At 41.5% G+C, this 14,672-nt stretch overlaps 1 protein-coding gene across 6 annotated transcripts in view; it reads right to left on the reverse strand.

Annotated features, from left to right (window-relative positions):
• Positions 1 to 14,672, reverse strand: part of Unc-13 (protein unc13 homolog) — a 92,180-nt gene that overhangs the window by 76,322 nt on the left and 1,186 nt on the right. For all 6 annotated transcript variants that reach the window (XM_077414297.1, XM_077414301.1, XM_077414298.1 and 3 more), the window contains exon 2: positions 12,166 to 13,078. The gene's annotated coding sequence lies outside the window, so the exon portion shown is untranslated. The remainder of the gene's footprint in view (positions 1 to 12,165; positions 13,079 to 14,672) is intronic.

A 14,672-nucleotide genomic window follows, 5' to 3' on the forward strand; every position in this document is an offset into this window, starting at 1 on the left:
TCACGAGGTACCTTAATCCAGCTAATCGATTTTGCTTCGCAAAGTAGCGCAGACGCGCGCACTCGCTGGCAAGGCGGATTAACGCGAAACGCGAAGGGCGACCGAGGCCCGAGACCGTTGACCTTTGCTTCGACACGCGAAATCGAACCCTTTCCCTTCAAGCTCATCGCAATGGTGGATCACTTTCCGAAAATTTCTAGACGGCTCATGTTGGCGTCGAGGCGATCGATTAATGCGCGGTCGACTCGGGTTTGCAAAGTTTCAAGTAACGAGGCGTGACGCGATGGTATTTCTCGGTAGCTGAACTTTATTTCTGCTACCCACAGCTACGTGTAAATGATATTTACCGCGTTCTCCGGTCGACTAACGAGGGGAGAAACACGAGAGAGAAAGAGGAAAAGAGACTTGTTATGATCAGCTCGTCAAGATGCGGAAGCAAAGATATATAGAAACGCGCTGCCTGATAAAACTCAGACGAGTCCCTCGTTCGCTAATGTCACTTCAAGTGACTCTCATCTCACTTTCTGTCCTCTTTTTAATTCCCCTAATAAATAACTGTCGTGACAAAATACATCGATGCGTCCGTTCATTTATCCAACTTGGTCCAAAATTGATACGAGGACACGGGTGCCGTAAAGATGTCCTTCTTCGACACTATAAATTGGATTTTACGATCGCGCGTGGTGGAGGGCGACATTCGCATTCAGTTGTCTACGTGAGCTCGTGCCGAATTAGTGGCTCGATTGCCCCTTGTACCCGGTACAATCCCCAGGCCCGGGAGAGATGCCACAGACCGGATATTCAAATGGAGAGATTACAGCGCGGTCCTGAATATCCATGAAGCGCAATAATGTTGGCTGTTATCTTGCCTTGCAATCATGCAATCGTCCTTTTTCGTCGCCGGCTGCCTCAAGTTCCTGGCAAAATATTCCGCTTGTAGCGATTAAATTTACCGGTTTATCGGAACGAAAAGGAAAAGACGGAGAAGAAGATAAAAGAAGTTATTACCAGTCTGTGGTGAGCTCTCTCTAAGGTCGTTACCATAACGTAAATGTAAAACTCACACACACACACACACACACACACACACACACACACACACACACACACGCACACGCACACGCACACGCACACGCACACGCACACGCACACGCACACGCACACGCACACGCACACGCACACGCACACGCACACGCACACGCACACACACACACACACACACACAAGAGAGAGTATATATTAAATAACTAGAGAAGAGAGAAAGAAAAAAGATGCGGCAGCGCTATGTATAAAGAAAAATCCCGAAACGTATACGCGAATATGTATCACAGAATCGCAGTTATTATTTAAATAGAACATATAAAGAGTAAAATTTTCCTATATAGATCTAAAGTATCGCTATAGCTAAGTTAAAAGAGAAATCTCTGCTTTTTTGAACGGTTAAAGCGTCAGGATCACGAATATACAAAGGCAGAGTTCTCAAAAATAGCAATAAGACAAGTTCTGTGAAGTATTACGATAATCCATGGCTATGTGAGATATTTGTATTCTCTTTGTGACAGTTTTTTCTCTTTTTTTTTTACCAACATATTTGTCATCATTATCACGTGACGGCGTTGATCAGACTTTTAACGAACGACGTCTTTACCACGGATGGTCGATCCAATACTATCCTTTTTTACCCCGATGAGTAAGGCAATAAGCACGACTCTGGAAAGGACGCGCTAATCCAGGCTTCCGTTTAATCTGGATTCTGATCTTCAGCAGCCTCATAGTTCAGATACGGCGATGAATATGAAGGAGGAAAATATTGACTATATAGTAGAATTATTTGAGATGTATCTCGAATATAACAACGGAGTATAATGCACGTTGCACATATTTGCCTCGTTGGAAGCGCCTTTGTACAACCGCTATATCGGAGTTCTAGTCAAATATATAAGTAATTTATATAAGTAATCTCTGTCATCGGATTTATTTCAAAATTCTGAAGTATCTATTAGTAATATTGGTAACTCGGCCATCGCAAAAGCTATCCTATTCGTTGTAGAGTTTTGCTGCAATTTGAGAACGTAATATGCGATACCTGAGAAAATTTCAAATAACGAGAGTAAGCTCCTACGGCTGAGGGATATACCGAGCTTCTTTTCCCCGGTGGGTCACAGAGCGGCTACAAAAGCGGGATAACAGGAAATCTTGTATATATTTTCAATATTTATTTTCGCGAAAACCGCACAGGAACGAAATATATTTTCAATGGGAAAATAGCGCGAATATAAGTTTGCACAGTTTTATTTAAATTGTGTCGCGTGTTATTAAAACATTGGGTCGGTTAAACTAAAATATGTCGTCTTCGTTTATACACCGTTCCGCAGTCCGTTCTAAGGGATTAAGCGAAACGTTCCTGCGCATTAAAGCTGGTTCGATCGCAATTTATTAGCTGTATTCACATATCCATCGTCGAGGACGCATGAGGAAAATCGATGGTTCCCCGTCGGAAGAGATTGGATTTTTGTTTTTTCTATATGAAACGCGATCGTTTTGCGACGATCGTTCATCTTGAGACTATATAGACTGAAACGTATTGTTGTGCGAAGCAAAGCGGACATAGTCGACATTAAGCGATATCTTCCAATTTCTTTAATTAATATTACAGTATGAATTTTAATTTAGTGTACTTGTTAACTGAAAACAGAGGGCAAAGTGGTGGAAATCATAATGAGCAGCTAGAAGAGGAAATAACAAATGTTGTGTAATTGTTCCGTAATTTCGTTAACCGGTCGAGACGTAGATATAGCAGCAGATATTATCAACCCATTACATTACGTGTGTTTACCCGTGTTATTTTCATAAAATTGCTTCTCTCCGCCGGCCACGAACGCTAAATTATTAATTATAAAGACATCGAGTGTAACAACTGTAATCATTACAGCTGTGTCGCAACCACGTACAATTAATCTCGCGACATAACTGGGCAAGTTTACAGGCGAAATTTTGTAACCGATGTAACTCACTTAAATCGCGTCCGACCCGTCCGCGGTCTTACGAAAACTTGAGAATAGTGTCTACATAGTTTCATTACGTGCAAAAGCTCTCAGGTCCTGTGTATGCATTTCCTTGAGTTATTTCGCAAAACTTCCAACAACGCCGAGTGTCACTTGCACGTACAATGGATGGCATGCAACCTCTTTGAAACTCGCCGCGACATACATGTATATACATTGTATATGTACAAAGTAAAATAGACCTGAAGACGATAAAGTATCTATATATAAATATAGGTCTACTATATAAAGTTGTAAAATATTCTCGCCTCTGTTTTACACAGTATTCTCATAACGAAAAGAAGAAAGCGAGAGACGTGACTTAGAACTGCAGAAATTGCAGTTGCACTGCTTGACTTGAAAATTTCAAAGAGCGTACGCTAATGTGGATTGTATCACTTTCCGGTTAACCGCGTTGGAAAACATTGGGTGGAAAAGTGAAAGACGGATGCGAGATAAAAGAAAAGATATGTATTATTTTTTTCCCTTGTGCGTGGAAAATTGGGAAAAATTTCGCCCGAGACTATGGTCGGATACGGGGAGAGATGTACGATACGATTTATCGTCGAAACAGACAGGAGGGAAGGTGAGGAGGGCACACACGAACGTCTAGGCGGTCTCCATAGAGTTCTCCCTCGCGTGCTATAGATCACCAGCTCGCTAAGATTACAGCCATACGTATGCTCCTCGACAAGCTGTACAATTTTCTGACGTGCGCGGTTAGGTGCGATCTAGCGACGTTTACTTGATGGACAATGCGGATATGCGCCATGTGAGACTGTCAGACGGTGCGAAACGCGCAAAGGCAGTTCCTTAATGGTGCACGCGGCGGTGTCGAACAAACGTTCGCCAAATCAATACGCGATGATATGCTTTACCTTGTCCGATGCTGCGATTCAATTGCGCACTAAAAGACCGTGATAATATTCTAATTGCGCAATATATAGTAATGCGAGTAACGGTATTGTTTATATAATATTAAATATTGTTGAGAGAGAGACACGTCGTTTGATTTTTATAGCTGAAGAAATCGTGAGAAATTTTTAACCAGATAATGGCAATAACAAAAAAATCATGAAATTGCTGTGATGTATTTGTATATATAACAGTTTCTCGCATATTGTCTGCATCAAAGAGTTATCTTGCACGGGACCGAGATAAATTATGGGGAGATATGAGAAAGCGTTGAGGTCGGCAGATTGCACGTGATCGATGACTGACGCACTAACCGCGCAATTTATTATAAATTTTTCAAATGCACCTTGCAAACGGAGAGTTACGAATATATTGTCACGCACGTAAAGCGCACAAATAATGCAAATGCCATGCACGCTGTAGAAATATCTTATTATTCCGACGTATCAGACGTATCTATCGTTTTCTCACGACAGATACGTCAGTCGATTAAGCGTCTCGAGGAGTGGTCACGACTGAATCTCTCTCTAAACATATCTGCAGGATGACTCACATTTTTATCCGTTTTATTTTACAGAGATAAAAATTGCAAATCGTAGAATTGTAAAATTGTAAGCGCAAAATAACAATTATAGATAAAGCGTAATTAAATCGCGAGAAGGGACGTTTGACATTTTTAAATTTTTCTTCGTTTTATTTTAGCTCGCAGCTTTTTGCGGTAGCGTAATATCGAAAATCGCAAAGAGCGAAACAATACGAGTGTGCAATACGGCAGTACGGCAATGCCGTCATGGGACTCGATCATGGGACGCATCAGGTATTTCCGAGAGAAAAATAAAAACGGCTGGACCCGAACGTGTCGAGGCGAACGCGCGCGTTTTTAATTTTTGCTTTTCCACGTCGTTTATCGCCGCCGTTGATATATCGCGCTGATCGCGATTTCTTTCCGTTACCACGGTATCAGTCGTGTCGCGTCATTAGACGGTAACGTGGTAACGTCGTTACGACGGTATCGCGACGCGGGGCGCAAAGATAAAAGGAATACGACGTGCTAACCCGCCCGAATCACTAATACGTCCTGCGCTCTCTCTCTCTCTCTCTCTCTCTCTCTTTTTTCTCGTTCGGTGAAAGACGCTGAAGTTTGTGAGCGCGGTACCATCATCTCGGGGATGATGGTGAGAACGATAATGGGCTTTGTCTACGTCGCGCGTTCCCATTCTTCGTGCGTTTTCAACCAGGGAAGATTAATCATCCCCTAATATCAATGTCAACCTTATGAATTAGCCTCGCGGGCCCCTCGTCCGACTGTCTTTCTTCATGCAGATTTTATATGACTGTTCGCGACCGAGATTTTTATACGGATATCCGAAGACAAGATTATTAAAGCAGAAATTCAATTGTCAAACATGCCTATTGTTATGGAAATGCGCCGTAAGTACGCAAAAATATGTAAGAGAATCTAAAGCTGGCTCACACAATCAGTGAATGACAATAATTCTGAAAATATTTTTATATCATTAAGCAATCATGCAAATCGTTCTTTTTTCACCAATTAATTAACGCAAGTTAATAAATTACAATTAAAATTATTTCTTTTTAAATAAAATAATTGTTTCCTAAATGATCAATAACTATTTGGCAAGTTAATACTGTCTTTAGAGTTGAAAGTTTCGTGCAGTAATCACTGTTATCCATTCTCACAGTGCATTAATTATCTAATAGCGCAGCACGATACCTGTCGGATCGATGCCTGATTCCACAGTGTTAGAAGTAATTGAAAAATGACAGAATCGTACTGACAGCAGTATTAATTTGCGCGCTCGTGATGGAACGCACTTTTGTTGCACTGTTTCTCGCTTGACGCTGCAATTCGCAGCTTTCGCCGTCGGTGCGAGCACTGACGAATCTCCCCGTTTCGAATCCTGTGCCCGAGGGCACAGTTATGTTATTCCGAGCCAGTTGTGCTTTTGTGCGCAATGTAATTGTTTTAGGCAACGGAAAACGCATACTTGCAAGATGTAACAGTGCGGAAAAAGAAAGGGACAGACAGGGGAGGGGAGCGAGAGGCCAACAATGCAATCTACGGAATACGCGCGCGTGGTACTCCCAAACAGCGTGGCCTGAAACCCTTTTGATCTTTCGAGTCAATCTCGTACACCGTTGTCCCGACAAAAAACAACTCGGGCAGCGCGCCCTAACGACAAATACGTGATTAGAAATACAGTGTATCTATGTTCAATTGGATTTTCCCTCGACTAACGTATTCGAGAATAGTTATTTGTGCAACAAGTGCTGTAAGATGAAAATTCAAGGGTGCGGAGTTGACGCACGAGCCGAAGGCGAGGCCTAGAACACCGTGACCGCCGGGGCACGCGCTCCGCCTAACCGAGTAAGTAAGAAAACGATGAAAGTAGTGGTATTTCATCGGCGATGTTGCCATCTCCCACTTATGCTACACCTCTCATGTCTCCTTACAGTGCCAGACTAGAGTCAAGTTCAACAGGGTCTTCTTTCCCCGCTAATTTTTCCAAGCCCGTTTCCTTGGCAGTGGTTTCGCCTTCGGCTCGTGCGTCAACTCCGCACCCTTGAATTTTGATCTTTACGCACGACTTGCACACCCTATTTTATGTTGCAAGTGCGTGGAAAGTGGTCTATCACGCACGCGTAGCGTGCGCAATGGGACGCTTTCCATGCACGTGTTACATAAAATGAATTATGTAACAACTGGCAAATGTCCCGTATTAGAGTAGAATAAGAAAAATACAAAATTTTCAGATCTCGCGGAGCTATATTTAAAATTTCGATAAATTTAAATCTTCATGCGACCCTCGTACGAAAATATTTTTCTAATTTATTACAATGCATTTCGCGTATTTTTAGCATCGAAAATTTAACACGCTGTTAAATGTTCCGACATTCTCGTCAAAAACTGCAGACATAGAATTCTTCTCGTACGTATAAAAAAAATTAATCAGAGATAGATTGAGATCAAATACCTTTTAACATGGTATAATCATGTGAATATTTCGTTTTTAAAGCTCTATTATAGAATGTTATAAATTTCACCCAATTTTATAAATTCCAAGCACATTGGGTTTGAGGCCCGTAATGCGCTTTCGCGTAATAAATTCACAATAGCGAGTGTGTTTCGTGGTTGAATATTAAATCAATGAAAACTTTTCAAATATCGCATTTCTGTTACAGACACGACGAGTGATGCGTTTATTCCGGCGCGACGTACATTGAAATCTTGTCAATACACATCTTCTGCACCATCTGGTCCAATTCGTTGGCTGCCAAATTATTAATTTATCAAACCTGCATTATTTTCCGATAATTTATTGAGTTCATTGGAAGAGTTCAGCCCCTCATTAATTTTATCATATTATTTTATTATAGAATCAGAGAGAGAGAGAGAGAGAGAGAGAGAGAGAGAGAGAGAGAGAGAGAGAGAGAGAGAGGAGGGGGAGGGGGAAGGAAGGAGGAAGGGAGAGAGAAAAACGGAGAATATAGAAATAAAGAAAAAGCAGTTTATCCTTATATATTATAGCAAATGATATTAGTTATATAAGGAGTTATGACACAAATTACGACGTCACAGTCGAAATTCATGACCCCAAGCCGCCGGAAGTTCCAAAAGATGTGTAATGTCAACCATGATAATATCAAATCTAATTTTACGTAGGCGAAACAATGTGAAGTCGTACGAAACTATAATTAACATCTGCAAATGGTCATCTATTATGGCTGTTGCGATATCATGTGTCATAAGGTTCTCATTCGGAATAATACCCAATTACCATCAGCAATAAAATTACGACAATGGAATGCGGATTAATAACGGCGGTATGAATTCGACATTTGTCTGGGATCTGCAATGATAAAATCAACGAAGTTACGACGTGGCGCTTAGAACGCAAGGTAAACAGTCAACAGCAAATAAAGCAATATTGATTTTGTAGAATGTGTTGTCGTAACTGGGCAACTGGAAATGCATTTTATGCAAAACATTTCCACGGGGGAAAAAAATTGTTACAGAAATTCTCTTGGGATTTGCGAATATAAATTGGAAGATGAAATCGCAGTAGCGTTCTCTGGCGTGGCGTTAAAATTAAGAAAACGTCACTTACAATTAATTCTGACGCGAATTAGAAGAAATGTTTGCTCTTAAAAGCAAGTAATCCTGAATCCTTAATGACTTGTGATGTCGGAATAGTCCGGATCTTTGAAATATTGCTGAAAAATATCACGATCTGACAGTAATGTAGCAAAGATGGATTGCTGCTTTAACGTGTCCTACACTAGTAATTTCTGTGCTGATAGATAAACATGTAAAACGACGTTTCCTCAAATAATTGGGCAATTTGCCGGAGGCCGATATGTAATTACATCGATGGCTCGTTACGTCCGTCCGCTGTCGGCATCTGCTTTTATAAAATTAGATAGCGCAGTGGCGTCATATAACGAGGGCTCAAACTCGTATGATATGACGCCGCTTTTATCCGCAGTCTTAAGTGAGTATGGTCTTTAGCTTACGGATGCTGCGGAGTGAAATAAAGGGTTGCCGTCGACAACTGGATTATTCTGCGGTGTTCCGGGAGCGGCAATTACGAAATATGCAGCGGCTAGCTTATCTTCATCGTTGGAGGGACTGGTAAGAAGTTTCTGGCAGTAGAGAGGGATCCCGAAAGGAAGGGATCCAAGAAAATGGGGCCACGACTGTCACGATCGTTGTCATTCTTGTAAAGTCACAAAAATAACAGTAAACTTGAGGCTGAGACGCGAACACATATATTTCTCGAGAAAACGTCGTCTTCGATCTCAGCAAAATATACCGCTATAGCGGAAGTAGAACGTGACGGCAAGTCGAGTATAATTGTTTAAAATGAAGAACCGTAGAATGATCTGGGAAACGGTCTTATAAGTAGTGGAGTAGAAAAGTTTGTGAAGCAAAAAAAAAGATTCTTCGCTTCGGGATGAGTTATTTCTTCACAACTTTCGATGTCTCCACAACAAATTGTGTTCCTAGTAAGCGTAATGATATATCTCTATTCCTATGTTCCTGGCATTACTACAGAAACTACTTTATACATGCAAAAAGGGTCAAGACGCTATTTCGTGGCACGCGCCGTTTCCTCTGGACATTTCGTATAATTATACCTTATTAACGGGCATCATTTTGTAGACAATCTTTCGATAAAACAAACCAACACCTCGTATTTAGACGGATTGAATTTATGTCCGATTGATTGCCCTCAAATTATCTAAATTAAGCCGATTTGCCTGTAGTCACTAATCGACGACGCTCGTCGGAAGGATTTAAATACTGTATATCTATTACGTGAGAAATAAATTTGCAATCTAGGCAGTGAGTTTCCAACGAGCGAGCTATCATTGAGCGTAGCTCGAGTTCGAAGTAATTCTCGGTCTTGAGGATAAGGGAGACGGCTTTTTCGAAGACGAATAGCAGACTCGAGCGATCGACAGGAGAACAGGGAGACTGCGCGACGAGATAAAGCAGGATGGCGATCGAGCGAAGTGTTGAAGGGTTGGACAAGAGACGGGAGAGCGAGGCAGATCGGCCGCCGCAATAAGAGAGAAAAAGATGGAGTGAGAGAGGGAGGGAAGAGAGTGAAGATGGTGGATCTCTGAAGAAAATACGGGGGGAAAGAAAAGGGGGCGGGGAAGACAGAGAATGAAGAAAGAGATGAACAGACGCATCAACGAAAGGAAGAGAATAGGTGAGACGGAGGAAAGTGCAGCAGAGGTGGGAGAGGAGTCAATGACTCGTGAACTTTTCGCATCGATTGCATATATTTAAAGCACGGGGTCAGAGTGAAGTGACAGGCGATACGAAATTCAATTTCGTGTGTTACATTCAACGCGTCCTAATAATCGAGTCGAAAGACAGGATTGTTTGCGCTTTGGGAAACAATGGGGAGCTGGATATACTGGACATAATGTCACGACTGACCGCTTACGACATCGTCAAACGCCCGACGTCGCATATAGACGAACAGCGTTTAACGTAGACGCGAAGTTTGTGACTCAATTTTCATAGTGGTGACGCCTACGTTCTCTCACCACTTTGTCGCGTCTTGATCAATAAATACTCGTGAATGCGAACGCTCCGCAGAAAATTCAGACACACACACACACACACACACACACACACGTGTCCGTTCTGTATCTCGATTCTCGCACAATTGCGGCATTATATACCTTATTGTTTCTCGGAGCGGAACTGCGCGCTCGCGCGTTCACGGTGATTTCGACGAAAAAATTTTGACGATTTGAACAGAATCGTACAAGTATTATGCAGCGGAATGTAACGGCCGGCAGTAATTAGCCGTTCTGCTGAAATTGCATCGATTTGTTTCCAGGCCGCCGGTCACGCATTAATGAACGCGAATCGAAGGTTTAAATGTCGTAATACCACGAAAAACGCTATTGAATTTTAATTATACGGTGTTGAAAGTAACGCGATGCTATTCACGACGCTGCTGGCAAAACCGCTCTGCAATCTGCATATTACTTGTCGCGATATCACGATACCGTACGTCGCATTACTTTGTTGCCCTAGGATTTGCATGAAACATTAAGGATCGAAACACATCAAAGCCTTTGGACACGCACAACCGAGCTTCAACGGTTTACATTTGCGAAACCAAAAATGTGCCAACAAATGTGTGTCAGCCACGCGTTCGCACGCTCGCTTTTGACATCAAAGATTATTTGCGGAGTAAATGGCAAAGCCATTAACTCTGCTAAATGACGAAAAAAAGTAGGAATATATAGTTTGCACATTGTCGCTACGTGCTAGCTGCACCTCTGGAATTCACTTTTTTCCTACGAACATTGAATCAAGTCGATCAGAAGACCTAGCTGTCTTACTAAAGTGCTATTCCGCTCCAACTTGTCGCTAGCGTTCGTGTAATAGAGAGATATCCCGTTCGAACAAACTGGCTGAGATACGTAATTGAGATCAACGATGTGGAAAGACGAGGTGTGAACGGCGACAAAAGGAAACGACCGAAAAAGGAAGGAGCGAAAGATATCAGCGAGAATTCACGCGGAGATCGCGCGGTTACATTCTGCCCACAAATTACAATTTAACTCGCCTCGTACAGCGCCGATTGGCGCCTCTAAGTTCGAGAAAATAGCATGTCGTAGACGTTTTTCTCGCTTCGTAGAAAGGCTTTGCGTTCAAATGAAGGCGAGCTCCACGAATTTAGTGGAAATTACAGCTTTTTTATTGTTACGTTACGTTATAAAATGCTCGTCTATTTTGAACTTGGACTTTTGTTACACAATTTACACATTACGCGATTAAGATAAAATTATAAAATACAGGTGAAGTTCAGTACGGAATAATTAACAGCTCATCCAAAAGAGACGTGGATTAAATTAGTTCGCGGTTAATAGTGTTTAATGTACAATTCAAAAAGTTATAAATTGCATCGCGAAAAAACCAGTGGCGGGACGGTAATACGCGATTCGATACACTGGCATCTTTCCTATCGGGAATATTGTGCCGTTATTCCTACATTTTTCTTAGAACAATAGATATGTTGTGCGAATGATATTCTTGTTCGCGGACATAACGGCGCGGCACCCCGGCCCGAAGGCGAACACGACAATGACAAATGTATGGAGCCCCATTGTGAAAACCTATTGTACACGCGCGCGACAATAATCGGCCGCGGTACACCTCGTTTTGTTCTCCACTCCGGTTTTGTGACCGCGGGGAAAATGTCGGATAGATGACATCGGAAGTCGGCGTGTATCGCACATGTATCGCATGCACGTAGACCAGATAAAAGTCGCAGCGAGCCAAGAGGCGTGTAACGTTACGCACTCGAAAGCGTTTACATTCGAATCCTCTTGCAATTGCAGTTGCATCGAGGTTTAAACCTTTCGAAAAGTTATATATCAAATGTCAAGTGCGAACACACACACATAGTTAAGCCGCTTCGGATTATAAAAGCTTTTCTTTTGGTTTTTACTTTATCATTAAATATCGCAACTGACAATTTATACAAAGCGACAGTACAATTTAATTAAATCTACTTGCCGATGTCAGAAGTAACTTGGCTTTATGATCGGAATATAAAAGGGTTGACAGAGTGTACCCGGAATATAAAATTACCACCATGGAAACTGGAAACTGTTCGAAGAAATTGAAAAGTAAATCGTTCTCTCTTACCTTCGAAATGGGAAAAACGGCGCTCTCGTTTCTTCCCTTTTCCGAGAAGGAGATTTAATACCTTATCAAACCAGGTACAATCATCGCACCGAGATCCGTAGCACTCTACACACAGATACAGTTTATAGGCCGTTTTTCCGAGCTTTTTCGTTGTCGATACTTAAGAGAGGTAGATTATTTAACGGGGGGACTACAGACGAACCAACTTTAACATTTATAATAATTGAACGTGGAAACTTTAACACGACGATTAAATAGTAATTGACAACATTCGTTTGGTCGTTAAGCATCACCTTTCCTCCCCTTTTCGCGCCGGCTCTTACGCCTGTGTTTTTCTCTATATCATCTTCGTCAACGACATACATGTATATACACGTATTCGTACGTATAGATTTATATATTTTTCTTATACGGTGATATATATCTCTCAAACTTGGAACAAACGGTAAATTTTATAATCACACTCCACACAAATTAGTATTATCATACATATATATGAAGAAGATTATAATATTAATAGGATCTTTTTTTTTATTATTATTGATGATGACGTTATCGCGTTAGAACAACACAGACCAGTTTGTAATTTATCGAGCACTCTCACGCCCGATTTTTTATCCTATCTCCACTCGATATGTCACGAGATATCACGCATTCCACGATGCCGGCCCCTGCCTGTATCCAACTGGAACTCGCACACACACAAATTCCTCTTCTCCCGTTACTCCAGTTTCGCGATTTTGCGCGACATCGCACGATCCTCTCTTCTTTTTTTCTTGCGCAACACTAGTGAAAACGGCACTGAGATTTCAAAACATTCTTTAACCCGATTCTCCTCTCGTGCGTCACGATTCTCTCGCGCACTCTCCCGCCGGAGGAATCTCTAGATGGTTACGACGGATCGTGGTATCCACTGAAAGCACAAACACGTGTCGGTCGATGTGTCGCCGTCTCGTAATTCGCTGACGCCGGAAACGACGATTGTCCCCGTCGTTTTTCGACGGCCGGCATGTGCGCGCATCTTCACTCTCGGATTTATCGCCGGCCTGACGCCGAGCTTAGGAAGGAAGCTCGTTGTCGCCGCTCGTGATCGCGTGCGGAACGTTAAGCGGCAACGTGCCACGAGAAGGGTAAGATGGATAGGTTTACGGGATTCGATTTTCTCTTTCGCGCAATATTTTACTTTTGAGCACGGAACTTGAGATCTATGAGCACACAGTTTGTTCCAAAAAGATGAATAGACAAATGAGCCTGTTGGAGCGATTTAATATTTCAAGCTGAGTTCGCTTTGTTCTGATAACCTACGAGAAATGTTTCGCGTGTAATTTCATCATCATGAACTCGTAACTTCCGTTACGAGGGGCGAGCATTGAATCTCGCATATATTCAAGAAAGTTCCGAGAATTATTTTATTACTTCGTCCATTCGATCGTGGAAGTTACAGGATTAGCAAATTTGCATTTCGCTTCATTTTGAGAGAGACTTACGACCAAGTACGCGTTTGTAACTTGATAGTTTACGTTATTACAAACAGGCTTCAAGAGGAGAAGATAACAGTGTCCCTTGAATCGGAAAACTAACTTCCTCGAAATAAATAACTAGATTCTGGCCTTTCTCTGTTGGCTGTTTCTTCGTAATTGTTATGTTAATTCCGGAGTAATTAACTGCAATCGCAGCATGGGAATAAAAATGTTAGTGGCTATAGTAATATATCTATTTAGCTAAGAGATTTACAGTCTCGTTCTTCTTTTTATACTTCGCCATAAAAGTAAGCATTCCATTTTATATTCCAGCCCTATCTGGCGGCTATACAAAGTCTATGGAAAGTTCATTGACGGGTGTAGTATTCATTTTATGTATATTACTTTTTACGCTATTTCAGAAAAATACACATAAAAAAACCTGTTACGTTAAAAATAAATAACGCATCATGAATTAAACAGCGCGTAATAGCGTATTGATTAGGAAAACATTTATTCAAGTAGTATTGCTCTATTATGTGACGCGACTATGCCGATACTAGATTTCCATGAAACTTTTCGCATTTTACACATATACACAAGTATTTTAATTACAAAAATTATTGATTTACCAATTCGCTCTATATTTTGTACAGAAGCTTTGAGGATTTATTATTTTCATCCGCGATATCAATTTCCGAAACGTAAAACCGTACAGTTTTATTATGTTTGATTAGCAAGCCAGCCGGAAGCTAGTTTGATTATAAAGGATGTAGATCGCGTAAATATATAGTCCCGTTACAACAAGGGATTCTCGTGGCACGCCGAAATCGCCTTGCTGGGCTTTATTTTGCGCAAACTGTGCGAATCTGGGAAGCCTATCGTCTGTTTGTCTAACGTATCGATCCTTGCCGGTATAATCGGCCAATATTTTTCCGATAAAGTAGAATACATATATCTATACCTTTATTGTTTTTCTCTGCTTAGATTGGAATTTTGAATACCAATTATGGAAAATTTCCAGTCGATACAGAGTATCAGAAATTA

Source organism: Temnothorax americanus, unplaced genomic scaffold, assembly GCF_048541705.1.
Source record: "Temnothorax americanus isolate GAGA-0224 unplaced genomic scaffold, ASM4854170v1 Scaffold36, whole genome shotgun sequence".
In the NCBI taxonomy this organism is placed as follows: Eukaryota; Metazoa; Arthropoda; class Insecta; order Hymenoptera; family Formicidae; genus Temnothorax; species Temnothorax americanus.